The 18,956-nt window shown below is 50.2% G+C and overlaps 1 protein-coding gene and 1 pseudogene across 9 annotated transcripts in view; both read left to right on the top strand.

Moving 5' to 3' along the window:
* FOXN3 (forkhead box N3) overlaps positions 1-18,956 on the top strand; it is a 439,974-nt gene that overhangs the window by 378,956 nt on the left and 42,062 nt on the right. The window lies entirely within an intron of this gene.
* Positions 11,407-11,559, top strand: LOC136172811 (U2 spliceosomal RNA; annotated as a pseudogene).

The following is an 18,956-nucleotide window of genomic DNA, read 5'->3' as shown; positions in this document are numbered from 1 at the left end:
GGCTGCTCCTGAGAGGGGCAGTGCATTTGCTTTGAGTGCCAGGAGGGAAGGTTGGGCCGCTTCTTGCAGGGTGGAGAAGCTCTGGCAGAGGTTGGCAGAGGTGCAGAAGGAAGGGGTTCTTGAGACCGGTGCCACGTGGACAGTGGTTTAGCCGGGGGCAAGCTCAAGGCGATGACCTGGGGGAAGGTCATTCCTGAGGTTCTGGCAGAAGCTGGTGAACACAGGGTTAGGGGTGAGAGGGGGTGTCCAGAATACATTCGAAATGTATTTGCAATGGGAGTGTGTAAGAAACACCTTATGTGCCAAGATGGTTTTCCCTTTGACCTATCTGTCATAGAGTATTTTGCCTTGGGTAAAATGCTGGCGTTTTAATGAATCTGAGTTTTGTTTCTTATCCATTTGGGATGGCAGAAAGCTTATACCCCATCAAGACATAATGCCTTTTGTTACTCACATGTTATTCTTCCTTATTCTGCCCCCTACGCACGCACACCACTTATAAACTACTTGAGCATCTGTTCACACTAAATCCTGTGTAAATGCCTATTAACCAACTTGCGTGAGCAGAGGTGTGTCAGCCCCGGTGTGTACCTGGTGACGTGAGCCAGGCCCGTTCCTGGTGTCCCCCTGGGAAGGCGTTGGCTGCCCACCTGATCTTCCTGTTCATTGTCAAACGTGTCCCACTTCTCATTTTGCCTCTGCAGCAACTCTCAGCAAATTAATAAACTTTTTCAAGAGGAACTGAGATTGCTTTTTCTTAAGAAGATTCTACTTCTTTAGAACTCTTATCTTCAGGGCAAATGAACAGTTTTAGATACAGGGACCCATTGCATTACATCGTCCATGTCTGCCCAGCTCTTAAAATTTTAAGACGGCGGTCATCGGATTTTTCAGCTGTCTCGCCACCAGCAGCAGCCCGTGTATCGCATGTCACTGTAGGTGTCTCAGTCCGGCAGATTCTCTTGACTGCCATGTAACCGAAGCCACTTTCCTTCTGCATTTGGGCTGATGGGGTAAACAGCTGGGGGCTTGCCCTATGGAAAAATGAAGCCAAGCTTCCAGAAACAATGGACTTTAAAATTCTTGTTCTAGACTGAAAGTTTTGGGGTTTTTTTTGTTTTTGTTGTTGTCGTTTTTACTGTCGCTTTCACTAAATTCTCTTACCTTATTAAATGGATAGAATCCAGTGTGGTCAGATGCAGTCTGCCTCAGGGGTATAAAATTAATTTAGAACCGACATTTTAAATAGTGGAAGGCCTTTATATAATGATGTGAAAATTGTTCTGCTTTTGAAAACCAAAATCAAACAGGAAACAGGGTGTCTCTGTAAAGAAGTCAGATACCTTGCTGCGATATTTCTTTGGCTGTCTGCCCCCACCCCCCAAAAGAATCTCTGTTCTTCTAACTCTGAAGAAATAAAGCAAAAAAAATGTATTTGAGGAAGGGGAAGGGGGTTTTGATTATTTTATCCCGCAGACTAAAAGCCAAATTGGCAAAGCAGCCCTTTTTGAAAAAAAAAGTCTAATCCAAATAAGAAAAATTGGGCACCGTCCCCAAAGAGAATCTCTATAAAGTGTATTCAGTGAAAGCTTAGTTTGGATTTTGAAAGACAGAAGACCCTGCCCACTGCTGACTGCAGTTTAATTACATAATTAACCCACCAATCCTGTTTTCTCTGGCTTAGACGCCTCGCACAGTGATGTTCCGTAGTCCGCACTGCCCTCCACGTCCTTTATCCCATTTTTGTTAGCCAGCTGAAGGCACATTCTTTTAATTCTCTTGCTTTTTTAAAGGGCTCGGCTGGGCTCACCTCACCCAATAAACAGTTTTACAGTCGGAACAGCGTCTGGCCCTCTGATGGGGATCAGAAAACGGGACTGGGTTGCCCCCAGGGAGCTAGCTGTAGCTGGTGTTGCGTTTTTTCCTTTAAGCAAATACTCTGCTTAGCCAGAAGGCTTTCACATTCCCTGGTCCCCACTGGGCCGAGGGAAAGTCTGACAAACGCAGCGGGCGGGCAGTTGTCCGGGCAAGTCCAGGGGCCGGGCGCCACGCGGGCCCGGAGCGAACGGGGCAGGCAGGGCCCGCTTTGGAGCCGGCGGCATGAGGCCGGCCTCTGCTGTCGAGGTGTCGGGGTGGCTGAGCGGACGGATGGGGGACTCGCCGAACACGAGGGCCCGGCCGGGGGCTCTTTCTGCCCGGCCCGGGGGCGGCCGGGGCCTGGGCCCCGCTGGAGACTCACAGGCAGATCTCAGCGGCCAAAAAGCAGTGCCTCGCGGGTGATAAGAGTGCGGGTGTTTAGTCCCGGCTCCCTGATTCACGGATGAGAAGTCTCCTCCTTCACCGGTAAGAAGACAGAAGCCACTGGCGCTAAGGGACCTGCCCCCTGGTTGGCAGATGGTAGAGAAGCTGCCTCCCCGGGCTTGGGAGTGTCCCCGCTGGCTCACTAACTTTGGGGATTTGCTCCTCTTGTGCCTGCCTGTTGCCCCCAAGACACTTCCTTTTTCACTCTTCAAGAATCGGAGAGAGGGACTTTCCCTAGCGGCCCACTGCTTAAGACTTCAGCTTCCAGTGCAGGACGCAGGTTCCATCCCTGGTCAGGGAGGGAAGATCCTACACGCCTCAAGGCCAAAAAACCAAAACATAAAGCAGAAGCAGTGTTGTAACAGACTCAGTGAAGACTTAAAAAGAAAACCACCTAGCCAACATCTATTAAAAAAAAAAAGAACAATCTATGAGAAAGCTCGCTGAGGGAAGACGTATGAGTTGAGAAAGTGCAGTGATAATAGGGTCTTCTTCAATATTGTCAAAGCGAGGATAAGAGTTAGAGGCAGCAATAGCCTAATAAACTATGCTCCCGAGCAGCCACATCACAGGTGCTGGGGTGGCAGGCTTCCTGTCTCCTCCAGAACAAAAGAGAAAGGGTCTGATCCATTATCCCTCTTTAGTTTTCCTCGCTTACATGAGCCACCAGGGTCTTATCCTCACATCAGTGGCTTGTCCAAAGCAAATATTCCATTTATGTGTGCCTCACCTATTTCTAAAAACAGAAGGGAGATGATTTATGATCATAAAAGTGCAAGAAGCAACAATATGAGCAGTCCCTAATATCGATTTTTTAAAAGTAGCTGTGTAGGGGTTTTCCTGGTGGTCCAGTGGTTAAAACTTCGCCTCCCAATGCAGGAGATGCAGATTCGATCCCTGGTCAGGAAATTAAGATCCCACCGGCCTCTCAGTCAAGAAACCAAAACATAAAACAGAAAGCAATACAGTAACAAGTCCAATAAGGATTTTAAAAAATGGTCCACATTAGAAGAAATAAATTTAAGTAGCTATATTGGGAAGGGAAGAAAGGGAGGGACATTCCTAGGGGCTATACTTCAAGAGTCTAGGCCAAGAGAATAACAGCGGTTGATTTAAAACCCAACCCTGAGTTCCCTAACGACGAGAGCAAAGAGAAAAACGTGGTCTACACAGCGCTCTCCTTCCTGGGACACGCGCACATCCCACTGAGGTGGCTGGCTCTGAGAACAGGGGTGATCTATAATGACTTGCTGTGAGTGGGGTAAGAAATAGGCCTCAAACAGAGCCGAATGCCAGGTTCAGGGTTTCCACACATCCCTGCCCTTTTCTAACAGGGCCTTTGGCGGGAAGCAAGGCTTCAGTGCTGACTGAGGCTGTCGCAAGGCCGTGCTGTGTGCAGGCAAGAGGGGGCGTGGGGGTGACGGGTGTGTAGACACATCCCTGATCAGCTCCAGAGTTTTCCTGGTCCTCAGAAGACACCGTGTGTGTGGAGGGTGCTGAGTGGCTTACCTGGGTAGCCAGGAGCATGCCCAGAAGGTACCCATATGCCCAGAGAAAGAAGTGAGTGAGGACGTCCCCCCGCCCTTCGCCAGCCTCATAGAACTGGAGAAGCATTGGCCACTTCTGAGTATCTCCTGGAAGTGATGTCAGTTAAAGAGATCTGAGTGTGTTCGTTTCTCTCTTTAGACACAGAGCTGCAGAAGGTAACTACTTCAGGCTGGGGCTGGCTTCACCAGCCCGGCCGTCCTCCCATTGCTCTGCTGGGGGCTGGCAGCTCCCCGGGTTCTCACCTGTGAGCTTCCGGTCCTGTGTCTGGGAGACAGAGCCAGAAACGGCAAGTGTTCTAGGCGGTTGACACAGAAAGAGAGGCCATAGAGGGTGTTGTTGTGTGTGTGTGTGCTAGGTCATGTCCGACTCTGCAACCCAATGGACTGCAGCCTGCCAGGCTCCCCCATCCTTGGGATTTTCCAGGCAAGAGTACTGGAGTGGTTGCCATTTCCTTCTCTGGAGGATCATCCTGACCATATTAGGTGCCTGTCAGATTGTGGGAAGAGCCAGAGGAGGGGAGTCTTGACTAGCCCTTCAGGCATGATTTCCAGATCCTGCAGAACCAACCACCGGAGAAACCACTGCACCCGCAACACACGCCTCCTGTCTGTGACCCAGGGACACTGTCCTTCCTGCAGCTGCCACTCAGTACCCAAGGAGGGCACTTGAGGATGGACCCCGATGGCCACGTCAAGAAGACCCAGTGTCTCTGTTCCTGTGTGCCCACTCGGACAGCTAAAGGGCCTCACCTCACCGTGCCTTCACTCAACCTGACTGCATCTGATTGGCAGAGCTGAATTCACACCCAGAGCCCTAGCTGCAAGGGAGTCTGGAAAATGAAGAATTTTAGCTTTCCGACCTCTTCGGCTAGAAAGCCAATGGAATGTAGATGCTGAGCAATCCAGAGTCTGCTGCATACAATTTTAGTGAATTGTTGAATTCTGATAATACAACCTGTATACAGGTCAGGAAGCAACAGTTACACCTGGACAAGGAACAACAGACTGGTTCCAAATAGGAAAAGGAGTACGTCAAGGCTGTATATTGTCACCCTGCTTATTTAACTTACATGCAGAGTACATCATGAGAAAGGCTGGGCTGGATGAAGCACAAGCTAGAATCAAGATTGCTGGGAGAAATATCAACAACCTCAGATACACAGATGACACCACCCTTATAGCAGAAAGTGAAGAAGAACTGAAGAGCCTCTTGATGAAAGTGAAAGAGGAGAGTGAAAAAGGTTGGCTTAAAGTTCAACATTCAGAAAACTAAGATCATGGCATCCAGTCTCATCACTTCATGGCAAATAGATGGGGAAACAGTGGAAACAGTGGCTGACTATTTTTCTGGGCTCCAAAGTCACTGCAGATGGTGATTGCAGCCATGAAATTAAAAGATGCTTGCTCTTTGGAAGGAAAGTTATGACCAACCTAAACAGCATATTAAGAAGCAGAGACATTACTTTGTCAACAAAGGTCCGTCTGGTCAAGGCTATGGTTTTTCCAGTCATGTATGGATGTGAGAGTTGGACTGTAAAGAAAGCTGAGCCCCGGAAAATTGATGGTTTTGAACTGTGGAGTTGGAGAAGACTCTTGAGAGTCCCTTGGACTGCAAGGAGGTCCAACCAGTCCATCTTAAAGGAGATCGATCTGGGTGTTCATTGGAAGGACTGATGTTGAAGCTGAAACTCCAATACTTTGGCCACCTCATGCGAAGAGCTGACTCATTGGAAAAGACCCTGATGCTGGGAGGAACTGGGGGCAGGAGGAGAAGGGGACGACAGAGGATGGGATGACTGGATGGCATCACCAACTCAATGGACATGGGTTTGGGTGGACTCTGGGAGTTGGTGATGGACAGGGAGGCCTGGCGTGCTGCGGTTCATGGGGTCATGAAGAGTCGGACACGACTGAGCAACTGAACTGAACTGAACCACCAGCACCACCTCCACCACCAAGGAATGTACCTTAGTCTGCTCCAGCTGCCATAACAAAAATCACAGTTTGGCTGGCTTCACCAGAAGTATTTTCTCAGACTAGAGTCTGGAAAGTCCAAGATCAAGGTCCAGCAAGATTTGGTTTCTGGTGAGAGCTTACTTACTGGCTTGGAGATGCAACCTTCTCATTTCATCCTCCCACCAGGAGAGAGAAGGTTTCTCTCTCTTTATGAGGCCACTAACCCTATCACAAGGGCCTCACCCTCATGCTGAAATCTATCCTCATTCCTTCTGAAAGACCCCATGTCCAGATACCATCACATTGAAGGTAAGGGCTTCAATATATGAATCTTGTGGGGGACACAAATGTTCAGTTCTTCACAGAGTGTATCTTGGCATTGCAGATTTCAGGGTCATTCCAGAGCAGAGGCTCGTAATGCGACCTTTCAGCAAGAGGAGCGCATTTAGCTCTGTCCTTAATGATGACACTACCGGGGCTTCCTGCGTGGCTCAGCGGTAAAGAACCCGCCTGCCAATGCAGCAGATGTGGGTTCCATCCCTGGGTCAGGACGATCCGCGGGAGGAGAAAAGGGCAACCCACTCCCGTGCTCTTGCCTGGAGAATCCTGTGGACAGAAGAGCCTGGCGGGCTACAGTCCATGGGGTCACACACAGCTGGACACGACTGAGCGACTCAACAACGGCAGTGATGAGGCTGAAATCTCTGATGAGTGAGTGTAAAGCTGGTGATTCTCACCCTTTTCTGTGCAATCCATCCCTGAGACGACTGGCTAGAAGCCGTGGACCCATGCCCAGAGCGACAGTGTGCACAGGCCCTCTCTGCAGATTCCGTAGCCGTCTTCCTTGTGAACCGACTGGCCCCTCCGCCTGGATAGGTTCCTGCTCTTGTCTTCATGGCAAGCCGCTCTTCCCTTCCTGGAAAACTGCTTTTCTCTGGTGGTCACCAGGAGCCCAGGATGCTGCAGCTCAGGTCCCAGGATGTGCGTGGAGTCTTGCGGTGGGGCTTGAGAACCACCTGTCCACATCCCCAGAGAGAGACTTGATTCGTGCGGCTTCATACTCAGAGGCTCTGATTAGGATCTTGCCTGTTACCTTTAGTTAATAAACACGACCAAGATGACTTGGCCATTTTGGAACATGAAGATTGAGATAAAAGTGATTATTCTTGGGAAGCTTAATCTCCAGAATTGCTTCAAGTGTAGGCTCTCTTCCCTCTACCCCCGCACTCTGCAGAGAGAAACAAACAGAATGGCGCCCACTGGTTTGGTGGGCCACGGAATATTCCAGATGCAAGGTAATGAAATAAAGAAAAAGAGATAAATGAACAGTTTTATGGGAAATGGAATCAATAAAATTAAATCCACTTTGGATTCATTAGCTAGTCTATTTGGGTTTTTGTATTTTGGCAAAATGGTTTCGATGGAGAAAATAGGCGGCCAGAGAATGGGAAGAAATGTAGAAATTAATTGTGTTCTGTAGTCCAGACTGTATAGTTCCTTTTGAGAATAAAATAAAGCAAAACAAAATGAGCTAGATTTGCTGCTCAACAGATGCCAAGATTTTACAATATAGAAGGAACATTTTACCCTAAATGTGCAGTCTGATCACCCCCACAGGACGGAGCTGACCTACGGCCTGTGTTTTTAACCCTTTCAGTCACTCGGTGCTGAGACTGCCCCATATGCCAGGGCCAAAAAATAGCTAAATGAAATGTGCGGTCCAGATTCAAAATTTAATTGAAATACCAAATGAAGGCATTCAATTTGTCGCTTGTTTGTGTAAATTAATGCAGCAAATAGCACTTAGGGATAAATACGGTGGACATTGATTTACTAAGCAGTAAACCAAAGCTCTAGGGAGCCAAGCCTTTTATGTTAATAGGATGTTTGAGCGGCAACAGTAGACTCGGTGTGGAGGCAAACCTCAGTCCTGGAGCCGTGACGTCCCGGTGCGTAGTTTACAAAAGTCCTTGTGAATCACAGAAGTAGCTTCTAGGCTGAGTAACAGCATGGAGTGTTCCAATAAATAATGTAAAACTTGAAGAATTTGCCACTGAACCATCCCCCCTTTTTCATCACAGTGGTTGGATGAACTCGATCAATGCATTTGCGTTAGTGTATCATGCAGTGATTTATACAGAGATGCAAAGGAACAAGTGCCAATTAAATACCTTTGTTGTGATGTATTTAGACCCATTCCTTCAACTTCTTTTACTGAACCCAGAGAAAACAGCAGTAAAGTAGTATTTCTTCATAGTGACATGCCTGTGAAAGCAGTAAGGGTCATTCTTCTATTTAAACTTTAGTTTTGGGCACCTCTGAATAGCAGTTAAGTTTTTCTTTTCTGAATAGAGGAAGCGTTTACAAAAATATAGGGAATCATCGTTGATTCTCGAGGCTCTTCTATTCAAGAGAAGTATCTTGGTGGAAAACTACACGTCTCAGGCCTCTAAGTGAGACTCGTCTCTGGCTGTGAATGTTGTGACTTGACATTGTCTCACCCTTTTGAAAACACTTGTATCAGACTCAGGAATTTTTGGTCCCCATTTTCAGCCTGCAAGAGATTATCTCTCTTTCCAATTTTTCAAGCATTGCCTGAGCATTTCAGATACTGTTGGAAAGAAGTTGGCTGTTTGTCAGGGTTATTGAGTGGCTGCTGGTGAAGAGCGGAGAATGAGACGCTCCTGAGGAAAGGAGCATGAGAGGGGGTGGCTGCCTGCCTGTGTGTTGGAAGAGGGAATTGCAGTTAACGTGACCACTCAAGGAGGGGCTGACCCCCGGCTGGTCCAGAGATGCTTCTCGGCGTCCCGCACCCCGCGGTTTTCTGCCAGCTCGTTTGCTCCCCTAGTCTGTCTGGACCTGCCTTGGGCTTTTCATCTCCAGGTGATGTTACAGGGTCTCTTTGAGCTCAAAAATTCTGTTACTCTCTGCTTAGAGCTGAGAGTAGTCTGACTTTACAAAAAACCATGTAGGTTTTATTTCTTGGCGAAATGATCCACGGTCTATGATGATTTGGGCTACCTAAGCCAGAAATATTGCTAGGCGGGGCCAATCATCAGGCATAACAAAATAACCGTAGATCAGAATTTCTGAAGTGGAGTCTCTGTAACAACTTCACACAACACTAACGTGGAAAAATGATCCAGAATTGATCTTTTCAACTCCGTTATTACGTGGCTAATTAGCCAGTAGACGCACGTAATTACTGGCATATTAATTTGCATGGTTGCTTTGCCTTTTTCCTGTGGTCAAAAAGACGGCCTAACGCTCCGGCTGGTCTCTGGCCCGCCTGTGTCTGTTTAAAGAAATAAAATGTGTCTCGGTGGAAAACGGTAATTAGCAAACCCCAAACAGATCAACGTTCCGTGGGGGATAAGGCCGGTCTCCCGACCCTAGGAACCGCGCGGGGGCTCTGACCACCCATCTCCAGGCCCCCCGCCCCCTCCTTCTCTGTACTTCCCAGCATGTGGACAGCCCTGCCGCAGGAGGTCAATTTGGATACTGTGGTCACATTTTTTAAAAAAGAGAGCCGTAATTATGACCTCTAATTGTGTACAGTTGTGCCTGCTGAGTTAACGATAATAGCACCTCCTGCCTGGAAGTATAAGTTAATTGCCTGCAGGGGTCAGGAGGGCGCTGACCCCTCTTTCGTGCCCCCAGCCTCCACCAGGCCTGCACCATCAGACACACAAATTGGCCCTGCTGTGCTTCATCATGCTGTTTAAGTGTTGGGTTTAGCTCTGTTTAACGCTTTCTCTAGTGGAAGGTCAAATCTAACTCGTGTTCAAGAGGAAAATCAAGCTTCCCTGAGTCTAGACCTTAGCCCGTCTTCCACGATGGCCTTCTCAGAACCCACCATCACCCAGAGCACCGAGTCGTGGGCCCTGTTTCTGTTAATAAAGAACATACATATTCCGCATCTGGCATGGTTGGACTGGTGTATATTTTGCCACCGTTTTTTCCTAACTTTTTATTAAAGCTTTTCAATAGAATGATAATAAGCCCCCTGTTGCCTTTCCCCCAGCGATCATCAGATCCTGGCCAGGTCGTTCCATCTGACTCTCCCATTTTTCACCGCCTTCCACCCCCACGTCATGGGAGTCCTGAAGCAAATCCCTGGGTATCACGTGACTTCTTGAATGGCTACCTCAACAAGGTAGAAACTCTTAAAACACAACCACAATATCAATAATACACCTTAAAACTTTTAATAGTAATTTCTTTAATCTTAAAAGTTCTCAGCACGAGGAGAAACAGTTGTTAACTGTGTAAGGTGGTGGATTTAACTAAATTTATTGTGGTAAATTTATCTTTGATTGTCATTTTACAGTGCTTTATGTCAATTGTATCTCAGTGAAACCCAGGGAAAAGAACACTCCTTAGTAATTAAGCAGCTTTATTTTCCCCTGATCGCTTACAGGGTTGGGGGTATTTTTATTCATCCATTTGGCTGCACCGTGCTGCATGCAGCATCTTCCCCAACCAGGGACCAAACCTGGGCCCTTTTGCAATGGAAATGTGGAGTGTTCACCACTGAACCACCAGAGAAGTCCATTTTTAACCATTTAGTTTTCAAATCCGGAAGCAAATAAGGTTCATACATTGTCATCAATTGATACGCCCCTTAAGTCTCTCTCAATCTGCAGGTTCCCTTCCATAGTTATCTCTTTTCTTGCTGCAGCTGTCGTAGTTGAAGAGGCTGTCTGTCTCCCAGAGTCTAGACTCTGCTGAATTCATCTTGTGTTGTCTTTTCACTTGTTCCCCAGTCCCCTAAATTTACTATGAATTGGGGGTTCCACTGAGAGTTGGCTTTTTCAACCTTGGCCCTGGATGTTTGGGGTCAGGTAATTCTTTGCTGCGAGGGGCTGTCCTGTGCATTGTATGATGTTTAGCAACATACCTGGGCGCTACACACTAGATGTCAGAGCACACACACACATGTCCATACACACACATGCACACACACGTGAGTTACAACAACGGAAATGTCTCCAGACATTGCCAAGTGTCCGCAAGGGGCCACCATCACTCCATGGTTGAGAACCATTGCTCTGAAGGCTTGAAGAGTTCAGGCTGAACACTGGTTTTTTTAGTAAGATGATCTCTAAGTGGGATATAATTCCTCTATCAGGTGCACCTGATTGTTTTCTTTTTTGTGATATTAGCAGCCATTGATTGCCACTGCTTATGTGGTGATAAATAAAGATAATAAAGGAATTCAGCAGGGACTTGTAAAATCTTGCCAATGCAAACGCTCATCTTTCCTTTTTCACATATGATCTTGATTATCTCTCTACAGAGAAACATCTCCCCTTCAGTCCCTTAGTTAATGCAGACATACTTTGTAGAGGAAAGGAAGAGAGATCACTTGATTCTTTCTTTTATCAGTTCTCAAAGAATGAGTCAGTCCTCCAGTGAGTTTCAGTTTTTTAAAAATATTATCATAAATGATTGGGTTTAAGCGTGTTTGATGTGTTTCAATTGAATGCAGTTATTACCTTCAAGGGAGCTCACATTGTCCCACCTTTGGCCAGTAGGAGGGCCTTCGAGTCATCCTCTGTGACTCCTTTTGACATGAAGCCGGTGGACTTCAATCGTGACAATTGCTTCTCGGCCTTTTGGCCAAGATCAAGTGTAGTATCTGATATGACAAGTTGTGTGTATTTCCTGTGCCAGGCCGGGAGTCAGCCATTTCTCCAGGAAACCCTGGTTTCACTTCCTGGGAAGTGGTAGTGATCATAGTCTGTTACCACCAGCCGTTTTAACCATGTAGTTCTTCTCTTTGTTATTGATCTCAGACTCTACCCTAAGTTCTCAGCACCTCGATAATCTTTATAGCTTCTTTGGATGTGGTTACAAACGGCTCAGAAGCCCCTCGTTTGCATAGAAGCCCCTCTGAGACTGGTAGACTAATGTTTCTTCCGCCTTTGAAATTGGTGTTACAGGCAAGATCACAGTCTATGGAAATGTCAAGAGATGGAGGCCTTTGTGGTTGACTCACATGCTAGGTGCTAGAAGGAGCGGAACCTAGAAACTGATCGCTGACTGAGGAATGAATGTGACATCCTTCACAGGCCATCTCTCGAGAACCAGAAGGCCCGTGACTGCCAGCTGGTGACCAGGTCCTCACCTAGGAGAGTCGTGGTCTTTTCAGTTGGCAGACCGGACCAGGCTCTTCCTGCTTCCTCTGCAGGCTGCTCAGACACCTGCAGTGCTGGCTCGCTGTCAGGAGATGTGGGCCTCAGTGCGTCTTCACTCTTGAAGCAAGCATCCTTTCCAAGAATTCCGTAGCAAAAGGAATTCCTTCTTTTTCCCAAAATGCAAGTAAGACAGGCATGTAAGAAGTGCAACACTGTGCCAGGAAGTGAATGCTCAGCAGCTTTGGGAAGACCCTCTTTGCCTGTCTTTGGGAAGACCCTGTGAATGTACAGGACATGAGCAGAAGACAGCTGACACGCGGCAGGAAACGGTCAGGAGAGCTCTAGGTGTCTGGGAAGGGAGAGACCGCTTCCCTTCCCGGGGAGGGCGGGTGGGAGTTTCAGAGGCGTCTTCGAGTGGCGGAGCCGTACCTGGCCGCTCCAGGTACCACCTGCTCCGTGAGTTCAGACATGGCCGGCCGGCCCTCTGGTGGGAGACACAGGTCAGTGGTCTCAGGAGCACTGCTTAGAAGGGGAGGCGCTGGGGTCTGGTTCCTGCTTTCCATTTTTGTCTTCACTTCCATCGGTCTATGCGCACAGTCCCGCAGGCTACTTGCATCGTAACTTTCAGGGACTACCATGTATTTTGTTTGTTTTTGGTGTTTTTGTTTTGTTGACATAATCAGCCAGATTCAGGGAATACTGTATTGAATATGTGGTTCGGTTTTAGGTGAGGTTGGGTATGAAGAACTTGTTTAAATAAAAAGAGGGAAAAAAAATAACCTTTTTTAAACAACTTGTTTGTCTTAGAGCGAACCAGTCTTCAGACTTCCCTGGTCGTCCACTGGTTAGGACTCAGCGCTTCCACTGCCAGGGTTCAGTTCTTGGTCGGGGAACTAGGATCCCGCAAGTCACAAGGCATGGCTGAGAAAAGAGGGAAAGAACAGTTAGGCTTCCCAGCCTTTTCTCTCCATCCCCAGTCAAGCCGAAGCCCAGATTTCTAGAACGCACGTTCTGTCCTCACCTCTTTCTTCCACGCCCCCGCCCCATCACACGCGTACACACTCTCTGGAGCTGTCACCACCCGCGGGGACAGGAGGCTGGTGGCCCTAGGGTCCGCCTGTGCCCGCCTGGCCTCCCAGGCAGGGCTGCATGTCTGTCACCAGGCACCTTGGCGGCCGGAGCTCGCAGGAGCGGGGCTTGGGGGACAGCTGCCTCACTGGCCCGGGGCCCAGCCAGGCTAGAGGCACCCAGGCGGGGCTCCCGCTGCCCGGTGAAGAGGGGCCGACAGCCTTGCTGGAAGAACCCCGGAAGGGGAGAGAAAAGCCCGGGTGCTGCGTGGGGGCGGTGGCCCCGTAGACGCTTCCTGCTCTCTTCCAGTGGCCGTGTTTGGTTTTGCTCGTCTGACACTCGCTGTGGCTTTCCTCCCTTTGGGAAGATGGGAAGTGCTCTCTGCGGTGGGAGAAGGACCCCAGTTGCTGTCCCGGCGGCCGGCCGGGCGGGCTCCAGATGGCTCTGTGTGTGGGCAGCCGCGGCGGGAGCGCACCCCACGCCCTCCGCCCTCAGCTTCCGTCCTCTTTACCTTCAGGGTCTGCCTGGGTCTGTTCATGGGATGGTCTGGAGATCATCACCTCTTGGTTTTTCCAAAAACGAATATGCCCCAGACACACGCTGGAAACCTCGCTCTGGCTTAGCACGTATATTTCTGGAACAAACACAGAGGATCTGCAGAAGGAAGTCCGCTTCGGCCCGGACCCCCCTCCTTTACAAGCTTGCTTCCCCAACCAGCTCTGCCCTCAGCACTTGTGATTGGAAAGTAAGGAGCTCAATTCTTTTTTTTTTCAAGCACATCCAAAATAAGAGAGATCCTTCCACGTAGCCTCAAGACAGAATACTTGTTCGAGGGATGCAGACATTCCCCAAAATTGTTCTGGAAAACTTCTGGGGTTATTTTTTGTTTTGTTTTTCTGGTTGTGGGTGTGGTTTTTTTTGTTTGTTTTTTTTCTTTGTTTGTTTGTTTCTATTTTTTTTATTGTCTTTACAACCAGTTTCCCATTTGTCCACCAAAAGGTCAGCTCACTGCTTCACAGTTACACTAATCATTCCTACCCTGCCCACCCACAGGCCTTCAAGGTGCAGAGATCTTCCACCCTTAGGGCCGATTGCCTTCTCAGCTGGTCGGTATCTCCTTTAGGACTTCCCTCCCAGTGGCGTAGCGTTACATGTGAATCTTGTTGAGTGGAAAACTTAATCCTTTTTATTTCTGTGATACTTGTATTTGCAGTCTTAGTCTTGAATCTACATTTCCATGTATTTCCATATTTAGTTGTGTCTAAAGTGAATTACTTCTTAACAACCTCATGAGATTTTCTGTTCTCAACAGTGGATGGATGGGGCCAGGGTCTGTTTGTAAGCAATTGAGAAAGCATGAGGCGGCGAAAATGGAATTATAGTCTCCTCATCGTATCCACCTTCTTTGTAACCCTTAGGAAGTGTAGGGTTTCCCAGGAGCCAGCCTCGGGACAGACGTTCAGTAAAGTTCACCTTCAGGATGAAGGAAACGAGTGCTTTTTGCGCTTTGTTTTGATGTTTCAATCAGTACCTTCCGTAGTGTAAGTTGCTTCTGAATAAACATGTTTCAGAGAACTACACACACACAGACAGACACACACACAAACACCAAGCAACAGATGTGCTTTTATCTTCTCTCCCCCTAATGTATCTGGGGGTGAGGATTAGACCAGGAAGCATGAAAGGCTGAGCATTAAAACTGCGGCCCAGACAGAGTTCAGTGGCCAGTAATCCTGTTGCGAGAATCCGCAGCCTGGATCCTCTCTGGAATCGTCGAGGGAGGTGGGTCGGCGGCAGTCGGCACCGTTTCTGATGAAGAGGGCATCCCAGTCCCCCCGGAGCGGCACCGGGGCTCCGGTGCGGCGTGTGCAGGCTGATCGGGAGCCAGGGCCTCCGCGTCTCCAGCGGGAAGGGCGCTTCTCCCTGCTTTGCTCCCCCTCGGGGTCTAAGACTCGGGTCTAGTGGAGAAGGAGCTGGGCCTCCCCAGGACCCGCTGACCCGGGGAGGCACGATGGTGTAAGCCGCTGTCCTCCTGTGTGTGGGTGTGGGGAAGAGAGCCTGCGTGTTTCCTCCCGGTACCCGGGTATCCCGGTACCCGGGACAGATGATTCCCTGGCGGTCCAGTGGTTCAGACGCCACGCTTCTACCGCAGAGCTGCACGGGCTTGTCCCCCATGTGGGCGAATAATAAATCAACAACAACAACAAAAATCACTTTTTAAAAAGGTACCCCAAGCAGATTGTAAGTAACTAGGTTTTATTGCTGTTCTTGTTTAATCGCCAAGTCCTGTTCGACTGTTTTGCGACCCCATGGACTGCACGCCAGGCCTCCCTGTCCTTCACCATACCCCAAAGTTTACTCAGATCCATGCCCATTGAGTCGCTGATGCCATCAAACCATCTCATCCTCTGCCGCCCTCTTCTCCTTTTGCCCTCAGTCGTTCCCAGCATCAGAGTCTTTTCCAGTGAGTCATCCCTTTGCATCAGGAGGCCAAAGTATCGGAGCTTCAGCTTCAGTCCTTCCGACAAATATTCGGGTTTTAGTAGTGTATGTTTGTGACTCTTCGTCTGAGAAAGGGTGACCAAAGAGCGCTAACGTACCTGCTTTCTGGGAGCTGAAAGCAGGACTGAAAGAAGTCCCTCCTCTGGCCGACTCCTGGTCAGGGCAGGCCTCTCCCAGCTGTGCTCGGTCACTCAGTCGTGTCTGACTCTGCGATCCCGTGGACTGCAGCCCCCCAGGCTCCTCTGTCCATGGGATTCTCCAGGCAAGAATATTGGAGTGGGCTGCCATTTCCTTTTCCAGGGGATCTTCTGGACTCAGAGTTGAACCCTGGGCTCCTGCATCGCAGGCAGATTCTTTACCAGCTGAGCTAGAGGGAAGTCCATTCATAAGAGACTTGTTGTTACTGTTTAGTCACTCAGTCGTGTCCAACTCTTTGCGACCCCGTGGACTGCAGCCCCCCAGGCTCCTCTGTCCATGGGATTCTCCAGGCAAGAATCCTGGAGTGGGTTGCCATGCCCTCCTCCAGGGGGTCTTCCCCACCCAGGGATCCAACCCACGTCTCCTGCATTGGCAGGCGCGTCTTTACCACTGATGTTCGTTTGGAAATCCGTTGTACGGAAGTGAGGGAGCCCATTGACGCACCTGGGGTGCAGACACAGAGTGTTGGGGTGGGGGGCTGCACGTGTCCCTCTGGGCCTCTTGCCCCCCAAACTCACCCAGCCGCCCATCACTGCTAGCTACAGGATTGTGTCCGGCCTCCCGGGCTATATAGCAGGCAAATTATTTCATTTTTTATTTACTCCCCTCACCCCATCCACAGCCCCTGACTGCAGACAGGTTCTTGGGGTACTTGTCTGGAAGTAAATAAAGGGAGATGCTGAGCATCGCTCCCAGGCGTAAAGCGTGACCCGTGCCCACTGTGCACTAACCCGAGGGTAGAGCTGTTTCCAGAGTGGCAGCTGCCCCTCTTCCTCATGCTTGAGGGCAGCTCTCTGGTAAGGTGGCTGATCCCAGCATGGGAAACGCTTTTTTCAGTTCAGCTGATGATCATCCACCATCCAGGTGGTTGGCTGCACAGGATGGCGTGCGCGCTTCACTATGCAGAAAGCATAGGCTGAGGTTTAGCTCTGACCCGTCCTCACTGATGACCGTCGTCACCTACCAGGTCTGGGGAAATCGATGGCTCCCTAGCCCCTTCGGGAATTCTGGTGAGTCAGCGTAATTTATACTCCTGTGTGCCCGGTGTTCAGAGTTTATCGTTCTTCCAGCTCTCAGGGAGGAAGACGGCTGAGAGCCAGGCAGGCAGTCGCTCTGTGCCTTGGGGCACTGATGCCAGCGTTCTCTGTGGCACCGACTCTCATGCACCTGCCAGTGTCACTCCGAGAGGGGCTCTTTGCTTCTGGAAAAGAGGCTTTGCATGTCCACTCAGTTGAAGACGGAGCTAGTTGCAGACGCTCTGCAAATGGAAGTCTTCAGCTGTCGGCAGGGACAAGCCCTGCAGCGCCAGGAGGACCGCCGGGGCTGGGGAGGGGTCGGTGCCGGAGCTGCCGGGAATCCTGTGGCCTTTGCTAGAGGAGGAAGTGGCTTCCGGTGGGGCCCAGGCAGGAGCCGACCTTCCAGTCGGTGGGAAGAAGTGATAGCTGGGGAGGGGAAACCTGCCCCAGGTAGGTGCCCTGGAGCCCCCTAACTGCCTAGATGGATGCCCAGAGTGTTAGCCTCTCGTGGGTGTGTGAGAGTGAGTCTCAGCCAGGAATGCCAACATCCGAGCCCCAGGTATGCATGCAGGCCCGCGGTGCCCCCGTCATCCCAGCGGGCCTTGCGCTCTCGTCTCGGGGACCCCCAGCCTGAGCCTGTCTGCAGCGTTTGGGCTTGGTGCACCCTTCCTCCGAGACATCGGTGTGGCCAGGTCCTGCGGTGCTCGGGGCTCTCGTGGGTGCCTCCATGCCCATTCCCACCCCTGGAAGCCAGCCACACGCAGAGCTGGCTTCCCAGTTTCCGCCGGGTGGTGGGCTTTTGCTCTTGAGGAAGGCAGGACCAAACGGGAGGTTTCCAAAGTGGGGAAGTCTGCCCCTCCCCCTCCCCCAGCATCAGCATCCTGCAAACCGCCGATGCCCCTGCTCACGGCCGTCAGGCCCAGCGGCCCCAGAGCGGCGGTCAGAGCCCGCTCGCTAGCTGCCCCCGCGGGCCTGGCAGCAGGCGCCCCTTGGGTAGGTTCTCCGTGGAGCACACGTTTCTGGCAGCCACGAGCCAGAAAGCGGAGGTCAGGGAGCGTCGTGGGCGGAGCCAGGAGTTCCAGGTCTGCAGTTTAAAGCCAGTCAGGTCTGCGGCCAGCCAGCAGCCTTGGAAGAGGAGCGCGCTCAGATCCAGCAAAACCAGTCGCTGGTTCATCAGCCGGAGGCCTCCGGAGTCAACGCCAAGCCTCCTCAAGCCTCGCCTCGTGCTCCCCAGCCTCCTCGGGACCTCCCTGGCGGGCCAGTGGTTGACAGTCTGTGCTGCCGGTGCGGGAGGCGTGGGTTCAGTCCCTGGGCAGGGAGCTAAGACCCCACAAAACTGACAAAAGATTAAAAACAATGTTTATTTAATTAAAGAGATTAGCTGGGGGCCCTCCCTGGCGGGCCAGTGGTTAGCGCTCTGCATTTGCACTGCCGCGGGCCGGGCTCGCATCTCTGGTTAGGGGGCTAAGACCCCGCAGCCTGTCTGGTGCAGGCTCCTCCCGGTGCCCGGAAGAAACCATTTCCACAGTTTGGTAATATAAACCACAGTCTTTTTTTTTTTCTTTTTTAAAATCTAAACAGCTGAACAGTTGGTTCTGGAAACTTCATTACCTCCTATTTCACTGTAGGGTAATATAATCATGTCTATACCTTCAGGAGAAAGAGTGTTCGAAAACATCTTTAAAATGTGTGACCATTTTTCAGTCTCATAGCGCAGAGAAGAGGCAATGTGATAAGACAGCTGTATTAAAGATGAAAATTGAAATGGGCCGCTGGGAACCGGGCCAGCAGAGAAGTAACATTTGTTACTGAAGCCTGAGAAGCGGGGAGTTTTTTTTTAATGTGGGATTAGAGATGGGCTGGGTTTTGGAGATGAGCATTAAGCTCCCATGATGGCGTACTTGGCGTTTCACCGAGCCAGCCTAGTGGTAAGTGATGCGGCCTGCAGTGCTAGGATGCTGAGCTCAGTACCCCCCCCTGGACCCCCACGCCCCTCAAGAAAGAGGGCGCTGTGCCCTTCTCCTGTCCTGCAGCCTCAGCCTCATTCCCCAGGCACATCAGAAGGTTGGCTTCTGCCAAGTGAATCTTCATTCCTAAAAAGAGTTCCTGGCCTGAAAAACATCTTCCTCTTTACTCACGCTGGTAAGCCAGGTTGAGCAGAGTGGGGATGTAGGCAGAGACTTTTGTGCTAAGTCGCCTCGGTCGTGTCTGACTCTGTGACCCCGTGG

The sequence above is a fragment of the Muntiacus reevesi genome, chromosome 7, assembly GCF_963930625.1.
Source record: "Muntiacus reevesi chromosome 7, mMunRee1.1, whole genome shotgun sequence".
Lineage (NCBI taxonomy): Eukaryota > Metazoa > Chordata > Mammalia > Artiodactyla > Cervidae > Muntiacus > Muntiacus reevesi.
The sequence above is the reverse complement of the archived record's forward strand: the minus strand, read 5'-3'. Positions and strand labels throughout refer to the sequence as shown.